We start from the raw sequence: 12,184 nt of genomic DNA on the forward strand, positions 1-12,184 counted from the left end.
ATGTATTACTTTTTTTCCTTGGCCTTTAAATCACAATGAGCTTGTACCGCTTTTATTTGTCTTATTTCCTACTCAAATCTTCTCATTTAATGCTTATTTTTCTTAATTTTTCAAATTTCAATGTTTTTTTTTTAAATCATGTCTTCCTTCCTCTTTTTGTTATCTTAAATGTACTGCACCTTGGTCAATAGTTGTTTTAAATGAGCTATATAAATAAATTTGACTTTAACTTAGACTACGTAAAAGAAAATTAATGCATTGTAATAATAATGTATTTAATTCTTTGACCTGGTCAGGTGGATTTAAATGAGAGTTCCTTCTTTGATCCATTTTGACTCACATTCCCATGTTGTGTCAGCCTACAAGCAGGTTCACAAGTTTGTTTGTATCTAAAGAACACATTTTTATCTGCAATAGTCTTTAAAGAGGTGCAGTTGAACTTGTAATAAACGACACAATGAGAAAATATTAAATAAAAATAAAACTTCTTTCTCACCTTTGCATAAAAGAATAGTTACCACAGAGAAACAGGAGACAAACAGTTGGAGAGCCATTTCTAACCACACCTGATTTAATTTGACTTATTAAATTCAAATAACCACATGCCAAGCTCCACCCACTGTCATATGCTGTGGGAGTGTCGGGTCGGGTGTGGTCCAGGTTCCTGTTGTCCGTCCCCTGGGGTGGAGTTGGCCTGCTCATCACCTGCTTCCAATTTCCCGGGCTCCATCTAGAGGGTTTTTAAGCCAGCACTGCCTGCCACTCCTCGCCAGTTCGTCCTGCTACCACCCGTGGTAAACTTGGCCTCCTCTGTGCTCGGACTCTGTGTGCCTGGATCGTGGGTTAATGTGTTCTCCGTCTCCTGTATTCTCCAGATTCATCACCCGTCGTACTCACCAGCAGCGCTGGTTCTGTTTCCGTCCCGTTGTACAGTCTGCCCAGAACCCTAGGACCACATCTTCTTCTCAGCCTGCCCTCCAGCCCATACTTCAACTTCCCTGGACACCTTGGAACCTGGACCAGCCTCCCCACACTCTCAACCATCCCTGGAACGCTCCCACGGCAACCCCTTCCCCGCCTAATAGCCGGTGTTTTCAAGTAAGCACAAGACTCTCCTCTAGTACCACTCACCTCTGCCCTTTAATTGGTTCCCATTCAGTAAAACCCTTCTCCTGTGTTTGCAGAAGTTCCCGCCCGTGTTCTCCCTGTGTTCTACGTCCGTTTCTCCGCCCTCGGGCCTCCCTCAGTTCCTGCGAATGATTTCTGTTAGACCCAGTCTTGTTTAAGTTCCTTTTCCTTTCAATAAATTGTACATAGTACGAGCAATTGAGTCTGCTCTTGAGTCCACTGCATCCTTGTTTGTGACACCCACAGGCTGATGTGTGACCTTCCCATCACAAACAATATACCAAATCAAAGAACGTACCAGTCTTTGAGGACACTGACTTTTTAAATAAAAGCTCTCCATCAGGTAAAAAGCATCAGTAGAAAATTAAATTACTGTTTTTGATTACTGATTAACTAAATGACTCAAAAAGGAAAACTATGTGATTGGCTGTGCGTGGACATTGACAGTGGATATTGGAAATTGACACAGTGGCATGCGGTGAATTTTTCCCAGTACACACGCAAACACAGAGCTGAAAATAACAAGTGGTGGAAGCATTTTCAAACCATTCCCTTTAGAAAAGAAACAATAAAACACTACGAAAACACCTCAGCACGCGTAAAACTATTATTGGACTAATGTGCATAAAATATTAACAGCAAACATCAGCTGAATTAAAAAAGTTGAACATTGTGTAATATGGTTAACTGTCAGTATCTATAGGATATTCAAATATAAGTGAAAAATGTAGGGGAAGTGTTGGCAGAACACAAAAACATACACCGTCTTTATATTTTTTTCTTGTTTGCAATTTGTCTCCCCGCAGCTATGTAAATATGTAAATAGTGAACACAAAAATAAGAATGGGCAAACGGCAAACGGAGAACTAAACTATACTGGGACAACTAAACTACTGAACCTGAACAAGAACACGAACCTGAACATGAAGGAAGACGGAAGATGGTATATGACGGCGACAGCAGGGAGAACACACGAAAGGAACATGGTAGATACACAGACGGACCAGCAACTACAAAGACAGAAGACACGACTTAAAAAAAATGACACATGGAACTAGACCTATACTAAGCAGACACGACCGAAGAACAAATCCTTAAACAAGAACAAACAGACACAAAGAAATCTAATAACAATAATAATAATAGCACCCGAAAACACAACGATCATACAAAAATAAACCAAAACATCAGAACTCAAACTACTGGGTCGAACCGACCCAGAACCGTGACAAAATCACATTTTTAAACACATTCAATTTCCACCTATTACAAGGTTAATGTATAAGGGTTCATGGTTAATCACACAGTCATATCATGTGGTAAGTAAAATAATTAAAATTTACTTGCTCATTTGGAAATTAGGCCAACCCTGTCATGACTGGTGGGTGGTCCGAGCTGGATAGTGTAATGAAAAGTTCGATTCCCGCCCGGTATCCAATAAGGGTCCTGGCTTGACCCCCCCATGCTAAAAGCCGAACTCTGGAGCGGTGCGTCTACGTGTGCAGCTTGGACACAAGCATTTCACTACATGTTGTACACTGTATGACTGTGTATGTGTAACATATGTGTTAAATACTTTTGAATTTCACCCAAAACACATTTTTTTGGATTAAATATGTCATTTTGCATCTCAATCTCCTACCTGTGTGATCTGAGTCTGTGTGCGTTCGTGTGTGTGTGTGCGCTGCGTGGTGACGTAGGCGCGTGCATGTGTGCCCCGGTCACAGCTCCTTTCAGCATGGCCGGAGGTAAGTCACTGCCACGTTGCTCTCAGCTAATTAAAGTTTGTTCAGATCCCAAGCTGCCATGTGAATACAGCCGAACCGCCGCGTTTTTGTTTGTCATTAAGAGACTCATTCGGGATAAGTTTTGTGGAGGGCGGAGTTCGCTAATATACACTTATAATGAGTTTTAGCCGAGAACGCAGCTGAAATGCTAGCATGCTAAGTTAGCCTGATCGCTAGAGGCTTGTGAGTGTACTCGCGGCACTCTTTTTTTCCTTCGTCAGGAGAGGTGTACTGGCAGTCGCGTGACACACAGAACAGACACATACCGTATTTTCACGACCATAAGGCGCACTTAAAAGTCTTAGATTTTCTTCAAAAAGTGCGGCGCGCCCTATAGCGCGGTGCGCCCTATGTGTTGTAAGGAGGACGTAGTAGAGAACACCATGAGAACGTTAAAGGGTGAAGTGTGGGCGTTGATCGTATATACCGGGACAATCGCACATACCTGTATAAAAGAACAGGTATGTGCATTATGCAGGACATCGTTGTTTTAACAACCCTGAAAATGGCAAAGAGACACGCTTACGAAGCACAGTTTAAACTGAAGGCCATCAGCTACGCGGAGGAACATGGAAATCGAGCAGCGGCGAGAGAATTTAAGATTAACGAATCGATGGTTCGCAAATGGAGGAAGCTGGAAAACAAGCTCCGGCAGGTCAAGAAAACGCAGCTGAGTTTCCGCGGACATAAGGCGAGGTGGCCCGAGTTGGAGGAAAGACTCGAGCGGTGGATCATCGAGCAAAGAGCGAGCGGGAGAAGCGTTTCGACGGTCACCATTCGGCTAAAAGCAGTTTCACTAGCTGAAGAGATGAACATTGAACATTTCCAAGGAGGTCCGTCTTGGTGCTTTCGTTTTATGAAACGGTGCCATTTTTCCATCCGGACCAGGACTACGGTAGGACCAGGACTACGGTAGCTGGACTACGAAAAGCTGGCCATCTTCCGCTCCTACTGCAGCAAACACATCGGCGACAAAAACATCCAGCCCAGCCACATCACTAACATGGACGAGGTCCCGCTCACTTTTGACATCCCGGTGAGTCACACTGTGGAGAAGAAGGGGACCAGCACGGTAGCGATACGCACAACGGGGTATGAAAAGTCTTCTTTTACTGTTGTGCTTGGCTGCCATGCTAATGGTCAGAAACTGCCGCCTATGGTGATTTTTAAGCGAAAGACTTTGCCTAAAGAGAAGTTTCCAGCAGAAATCATCATTAAGGCAAATGAAAAGGGCTGGATGGATGAGGAAATGATGAAAGAGTGGCTGAGGGAGGTGTATGTAAGGAGACCAGGTGGTTTTTTCCACGCATCACCATCGCTGTTGATCTGTGACTCTATGCGTGCCCATCTCACAGCCGATGTGAAAAAACTTGTGAAGCAAATGCACTGTGAGCTTGCTGTCATTCCGGGAGGCCTGACAAAGGAACTCCAACCGCTGGACATCGGTGTGAACCGCCCGTTCAAAGTAAGGCTGCGAGCGGCCTGGGAGCGATGGATGACCGGTGGAGACCACAGTTTCACTAAGAGTGGAAGGCAGCGCCGGGCGAGTTACGCCACAATTTGCCAATGGATTGTAGATGCTTGGGCTAACATGTCTGCTGGCACTGTTGTTCGAGCTTTCGCAAAAGCCGGCATCGTTTCCGAGGAGCCGCACGGCACGGAAAGCGACTCTGACGGTGAAGACAGTGAACCTGGCATGTTTGATGGAGATTTAGCGCAGCTGTTCAATTCAGACACAGAGGATGAGGACTTCGATGGGTTTGATTGATGATAAAAATGTGAGTACCAAACTTTGTTTTGCTCCTGCTTTATTTTTAAATACGCACACTTGTATGCTTGTGTGTTGTTGATGATGACGATTATTGGTAATAAAAATGTGAGTAAGGTACCGAACTCAGGTTTGCTCCCGCTTTATTTTTAAATACGCATACGGTACTTGTATGCGCCCTATGGTCCAGTGCGCCTTATGTGTGTGTTAAATACAGTAATGGCACACATAACTGAGACTGTGCCTTTTAGCACAGTGCACCTTATGGTCGTGAAAATACGGTATTTCTGTGTTGCAGATGTGCAGTAAAGAGCCAAAGACCCAGCATGTAACAGAGGCCACACATAATAGAGGACACACCCTTGACCTACTGATCTCCAAAGGCCTGAGCATTTCAAAGGTTACTGTGTCTGATGTGGGCCTGTCTGATCATTACTGTGTTTTCTTTGAAAGTAAAATCTCAGCCCACACAAATATATCAACAACAGTGATCACAAAACGGTGTATAACTGAACACAGTAGTGCAATTTTTAACCAGGTCTTCCCATTAACACCTGACCTGCCCAGAGGGTCAGTCAATGAGCTCGTCAATAGCTTCAATGCTAACATGTTAAATGTAATGGACACTATTGCTCCCATTAAGGTGAAGGTTATCTCTGGAAGGAAAAAGTCTCCATGGAGAAACTCCACACTGGTGAAAAATGAAAAAAGAGAGTGTAGGAAAGCTGAGCGCAGATGGAGAAAAACAAACCTCCAGGTTCATTATGACATTTATAAAGAGAAACTTCACAATTATAATTTACAACTGAGGAGTGCAAGGAGGTCCTACTTCTCTGACATCATCACTAAAAACAGCCATAATGCTCGGGTCTTATTTTCTACAGTTGACAGGCTAACAAACCCTCCTGTGCCAGTGGCAGCTGAACTTCATTCGACCATGGCCTGCAATGACTTTGCCAAATTCTTCACAGAAAAAATCCAAAAAATTAGACAAGCAATTGGTACATCAACAGCAGATCCAGGATATGTACTGTGTCCACCAAAAAACTGTTTAAACACCATGAAACAGTTTCACCCTATTAACAGCAAAGACCTGGAGGACATCTTAGGTCAACTGAACTCCTCCTCCTGCTATTTAGATGTCCTGCCAACAAGTTTTTTCAAAAAGGTCTCAAAGACTTTAGAGTCAGACCTGTTACAGATCGTCAACTTTTCTTTATTATCAGGTGTGTTTCCAGAATCACTAAAAACTGCTGTAATCACCTTGTTGTTGAATTGTGCTATACAAATAAACTTGCCTTGCCTTGCCTTGCCTTGCCTTACTGTCTCCTGCCTCTTACTTTCATGCCAGAACACAACGCATTGACGGGCGTAACACATGAACGGGTTACATATGTGCTTGTTGCTGTTCAGTTTGAATTCTTGTTTATCATTAGCCTCTCCTTTTGTTTAATATATAGATTTGATTGTGATGTATTCTGTAGTATCAGTTCTTATTATACTTTGTTACTAGTTACCAGTTGTGTTTATAGAGTTTAATTAGCATTAACAGAGCTCCCCCCATCTCATCCTTCTGTCTTCCCCTCTGCTAAGTTCACTTATGTCCTGTCTGTCTCTTTTTCAGTGCGTTGTTATTCATTCCCCGATTTACATGGGTAGACATTTGTTTCCTGTCTTTTGCATTTAATTTTACTTCTCCTTCTATCCCATTGTTGTTGTCTCCATGATTACTGTTTTTTGTATGAATAATGACGTCTTTCCCTCAGTCCTTGCCTTAGTATCCTGTTTATTTTCCTGTCTCGTCCTCTTTGCGTTCTTCAGGCTCTTTTGGGTAATTTCCATCCGTTCATACACTTTGTTATTTTGCTTTTAGTAACTTGGCAACAGTCAAAAGCCTCTACATTTTCCACACAGTCTTTAATCCCTGCATATAGTGACAAATCGAGATAGGGCTGCTCAATTAATCGAATTTTAATCACGATTACGATCTGGGCTTTCAACGATCATTAAAAATGACTGAGCCGATTATTAGCCCCTCCCTCATTTATCCGCGACACCTTAAAGGCCGGTCCGTGAAAATATTGTCGGGCATAAACCGGTCCGTGGCGCAAAAAAGGTTGGAGACCGCTGATTAAGAGGACCCGAGGGAAGCTCGGAAAGCTAAGCAGAAGTTATTTGGAGAGGAGAGTGACTGCCATTGGTTGAAAAGAGAGGTTAAAAAAACTTCAGTGGTGTTGCACACTATTTTATATTATTTTTTTAAAGTCATTATTCAATACATTGTTATTGTTAACCCTTTTAAGCCGGTCAGAGCAGCACGCTCCGTTTTGTGTAACTATTTTTAAATCCCTGTAGAACCTGAACCATGTAAGCTAGCGCAATATTATTATTTTTTTTGCATATGAAACTGGAGGAGTTGTACTTACATCTTATGCCATCAGCTTGTCCTCAGTCACGGTTTTCTTCCACATATAGCTTTGCTAAAATTGCATAAAAAGCGCTTGCAGGAACAAAAACATAATATTCCAGAAACACGCTTTGCCGATCCGATCAGCTGTTCATAACACTTCCCACAATGAAACAGACTCAGTCCGCCATTTCCTGGCTGAAACCGGAGGTGACGTCATTTTCGCGGAAAATTTAGTTTTTTACTTGTAGGTCTTAAAAACCTCTACTGGTCATGTGTGACTTTTCTGAATAGTTTCTGGGATGCTTAGAACTCTAATTGCACTGCTGGAAATATTTTATTTTGATGCACCTGCTGTTTTCTTTGCAAATTTGCATCATAGGATTGTTTTTTGTTTTTCCTGCAGTATATAAAAATTGGTGTATCTCCAAAATAAAACTATGAAGACACTCAAAATAAATTTCCTGTTGTTGTAAACTATTTTTTGCAACTTTTTTGTATTTAAAGTTTTGAGGGATAAACCTCTTAAATTTCTCCAAGTAGAAATATATGTAAAAAAACAAAAACGATTTTCAATTTTTTTTTGTAGTTTATTGCACTTTTTTGCAATTAATGTAGTTACTATGTATGCATTAAGTCCATAGTATTAAAATATGGGCTATAACAGTTGCATAGCAACTTGAAATGCTCCCACAAATGGCACTACAACATGTAAAAAAATAATATAAGCTCTGGTGGACTTGGTTCTATAGTAGGTCTTAAAGGGTTAAATAAATATCGTCAAATAATCGTGATCTCAATTTCAGTGAAAATAATCGTGATTATCATTTTTGCCATAATCGAGCAGCCCTAAATCGAGATATTCCTCAGAGGTGTATTTGTAAGCATATATCATGTACTTCATTATTTTTACACCCCTACTAGCAATAAAGTACCTTATAAAGTGGCTGATGTGTGTGTATAACTAAATATCAAATATGAGTTTTGCTGAATGCTTGTCTGGAAGTTTTTAACAGCTGCTTTTTAGTAAAAAACAAAACAAACAACAACCCTTAAGTTAAGCTAATAATGCTTAGAATTAATTCTTTTGTATTCCAGTTTATTTCACTCTCCCCCTGAACTGTCTTGCAAGTATACACCTCACTGGACTCATCATAACTGAGCATTGAGTTGTGTTAAACAAACACATCTCCTTGTTCTTAAAGAGTCCTTACCTTTAGCAACCATCATCCTTCAGTGCTGAGTTACGTCCTCTAACAGTTTGCATATTTTTTTCCTTTGTCTTTTACTCTCAACAGCAACATCCTGATTTAATTTCCCAATGCAAATCTCTGTGCTGTTCTGTGCAATGCAATTCTTAAGATTCTGCTACTTCTCAGTGTCAAGCTGACCCTACTGAATGGAAGACTTCATATTGTCTTACTCTGTCTCCATATAATCCTTCACATATAAAACCTGTTGCTGTACCAGTTTTGTTTTATGACACAATATTCTCACATATATAACTTGTTTATATAAATACCAATAACAAAAACATACAGACTGCTGTCATACAGAAATACAGAGCTGTGTTTCATGGTGAAGGTGAATGTTTTACTCTGGAAATTACAATAAAGGAGATGAAAGAAGATGCCGCAGACGTGTGAACTTAGTTGTATAATGCAGTGAAGACGAGTCGGTGTCACAATGAGACTGGGCCATGTGAAATCACCATCATGTTTGACAGAGGGGAGCCGGGGGAAGGCAGCTGCATTCATATACAAGTTTCGACATGACTTGGAAGACCACGGAGTGTGTACTTCATAGAGCTCAGTGAAATTAAATATAAAAATAACCCATTTAAAATCCTGTCTCTCTTTTTTCCTGTAAGACAAAAAAATGCCCCCTTCCCTGCAACTGCTATAAAACCCCCCCGATGTAGTAGTATTTTCTTTTTATTTATTTTTTGCCAAGAATCAAGTATTAATTCTCAGTGTCTCGGTGATCTCTTATTTCTGCTGGTCACCTGTGCCCCAGTATTATTCCACAACTTAGACACTCACATTACTCACACTCTCATGAAACATACATATAGGGACTTGGGGGTGGGGACACTAAATGGCATCCAGGGGACGAAATGTTTATTCAGCCTCACCTCTGGTGCTGATGCCCACCTCTTAATTTTAAATCCATGTAGACACTGAGGGTTTTCAGGAGGGGCCGTGCTGACACCTGCTGTTATCTGGGCTGTTGGCACCATGTTGGCACCTGGGAGTATAAAGTATGTATGGGGGAGTGTCAGTGTGTCTACTGCATTCATTTCTGTCTGCCAACAGACCCAGGGTCCAGTTCTGTCTGCTGAACTGGGCCCCCTGGGTCTGTTGGCTTCATGTCCTGGGGGGCAGGGCTTTGGCTTCCCACACTAGACGCTTACATGGAGAAACCTTATGAATAAAAGCGTGCTCACATGGACAGGTATACAAACAGGTACACACAAACACGATCACTATCACTCACTATCTTGTATTATTAGTACCTAGTGCTATTCAGTAATGTTTATTATTTATTATTTACTGTTATTAATTCATATTTTGGTTGTTGCCTTGGTTTCTCTGCTGTGTTGTTTTCAGCAGTTGTTGAAGCTGATTTTCATTGTTTCTTCTCTCTCACACCATTATCCCCCATCAATAGCAAAACACACTTAGTTTAGTAGCATGGCACTCTTGTAGCAAAAAAGTGTTACATTTTGCTTCATGCTCTGAACGGTAGCACCACCTGGTGGCCAAATATAAAACCTCAAACTTTAAGGTGAGTAGTCCTAAATAAAATTAAATGCTATTAAATGTGGGATCAAAAATGTCATTTTTAAGGTTTTTTATTTGGGCCTTTTTTGGCCTTTTGGTCATTTTAGGATAAAATGTGGCGGCTTCTCTGTAGCTTAGCCATTTGAAGCTAATTTCTGAAATTGAGACAAAAATTCTATTTAAAAAAAAAAAAATTATCTGGTAAATATGAACTCTATTCATTCAGCACAGCCAAAATTCCATGAACATAAAAAATGGCATGACATGGAAATTTGTGCCACTCCGTAAGAGTGCCCTGCTGACCACCACTATAGCAGTCATAGTTCCTACATTTAAAGTCCCTACGCTCACCTCCACATTCCCATCTTTCCTTTTTAACATACCTTCCCTCACTCTCTTTATCTTTGGCCAACAGTAGAGGGTTTCCATCAGCACCCTTGTGGCTAACTGGAGGTGGTCTCTGTCAACCCTGGTCTTAACTGATCCAGTGTAAAAGTGTCCGTGATTATGATCCGCATATTTGATTTGTCCAAGATTTTACAGTGAGTGCTATTCTTAAAACTTCTCTGCCTTGTGGCCAGTGGCCATGGCGGGATTTTCTATGTGAAAAACAGTGATGAGTGAGATTGTACTTTTTGGTTAGGCTATTCTTTATGAACAGAGCTACTGAAGCTCTGAGATTACACACAGAAAGGCTAAGACAGACACAGTGAGTATCAGACAAAGGGCGACCAAGTAGAATGAATGGTTGCTCCATGGCCCTCCGCCGAGCAGCAGGAATGGACACAGGCCCCGGCCGGGTACAAACCGCTCCCACCCGAGGAGTGGGGATGGGGATGAGGGATGAGCCAGGGATCAAACCACTAACCTTCCGATAAGTAGGTGACCTGCTCTACCACCTGAGCTACAGCCACCGACTGGCAAAGATGAGTAAACCGTCACCAGGTTTTGGATAAAGTGTACATTCACAAACCTGTCAAACCTGCATTTGAAACATTGGCTACCATAGCAGTATAGTACTGCAACATGGCATTTGGGTCTTTGTTAGAATTTCACAAACTCTGTTTTTGCCGTATATAATGCACCCATTTTCCATTTTGCAAGAAAAACATAAGGAAAGGTGTTCCAAGATTTTTGGTTAGTACTGGACATCTAAAGGAACTCATATGAAAAACAAAATACACACAGAAAAGGGAAGAGTAGGGTAACAAGAGCGTAATGATCATGTAATTTAAATGCAATATACAATAAAGCCAAACATTAAAAAGGAAAGGCCAGCTAAAGTGTGTTATGATTCAGGGTTATGGATGTTTAGCACTGTTTTTGTCTGCCACACCAGAGGGTGGCGTAGTTTGTGTCCTGTGTTATTGATGTTATGTGAGTTCCTGGTGGAGGCTGACCATTGGTGGAGGACTGGGAGATGCCGGCTATAAATGAGGACCCTTCTGAACCGGCACGCCCCCTGCCTACTTCCTGTTCCCAACATACTTCCTGTTCCCAACGAACTGTGCATGTGGCTGCGTATGAATCTGTATGAGTATGAATTCTGGAATGCAAAGCTTTTGCTGTGTTGTAAATAGTTTTGTTGTGAGAAGCCATTTTCTTTTGGAGCCTTTTCTCCTGCTTTTGGTTAGGGAGGCAGGTAAGAAACCTGTATTTTCTTTTGGGGGTTTTGTTTGTTGTTTTGGCCATGCTCACCCTGACGCCCGCTACCTTTTGGGACTTAATAAACTGACTGGATATTGTAAATCTGTGGCAGTTTTTGGTTCGTCTTCCTTGAGAGCAGGGAGTGTGGGGGCATTTTCCTTTTTTTTTAATTTTTTTTTTCCCTTGTGTCGCACACCGATTTCCCCTGGGCTGGGGTGTAACAAATGTAACATGCTTTTTTTCCACTAATAAAGAGAAAAATATTCAAAGCTTTAATTAATATACAGGTTTGAACTGAAATGGGTCCTAGTAAAACATACAGATGCATTTTATTTGATAGTTTTTCAGTCAATTCTCAAATAAAGTGGTTTGACTTTCAATTCTGACTTTGTGACAGACAGAGAAAAATTATTTACGGACAAGGAAGGTCAAGGAAGATATATTTCCATATGTTTTGTTTTTCATGATGCAAACCAAATGGAAATATAACTTCCTTACATTGAAAATCACTTTCCTTTACCTCAATTCAAAGCAGATGTTGAATTTCATATTGACTGTAATATTTCTCTGAAGACACCAACTGAACTTGTGTCCTTTGGAAAATCATCACAGAAATAAGTCATCAAACGAGAGAGATTATGTTTGTTTAACAACTAAATGTACC

The 12,184-nt window shown here is 41.2% G+C and overlaps 1 long non-coding RNA gene across 1 annotated transcript; it reads left to right on the forward strand.

Annotated features, from left to right (window-relative positions):
* The first annotated feature begins 373 nt into the window (after nucleotides 1-373).
* Nucleotides 374-1,322, forward strand: LOC113019109 (uncharacterized). Its single transcript, XR_003271945.1, has 2 exons — nucleotides 374-1,098; nucleotides 1,185-1,322. It is a non-coding gene; the product is annotated as an uncharacterized LOC113019109 (long non-coding RNA).
* The last annotated feature ends 10,862 nt before the right edge of the window (nucleotides 1,323-12,184 follow it).

This window comes from Astatotilapia calliptera, chromosome 3 (genome assembly GCF_900246225.1).
Source record: "Astatotilapia calliptera chromosome 3, fAstCal1.2, whole genome shotgun sequence".
Lineage (NCBI taxonomy): Eukaryota > Metazoa > Chordata > Actinopteri > Cichliformes > Cichlidae > Astatotilapia > Astatotilapia calliptera.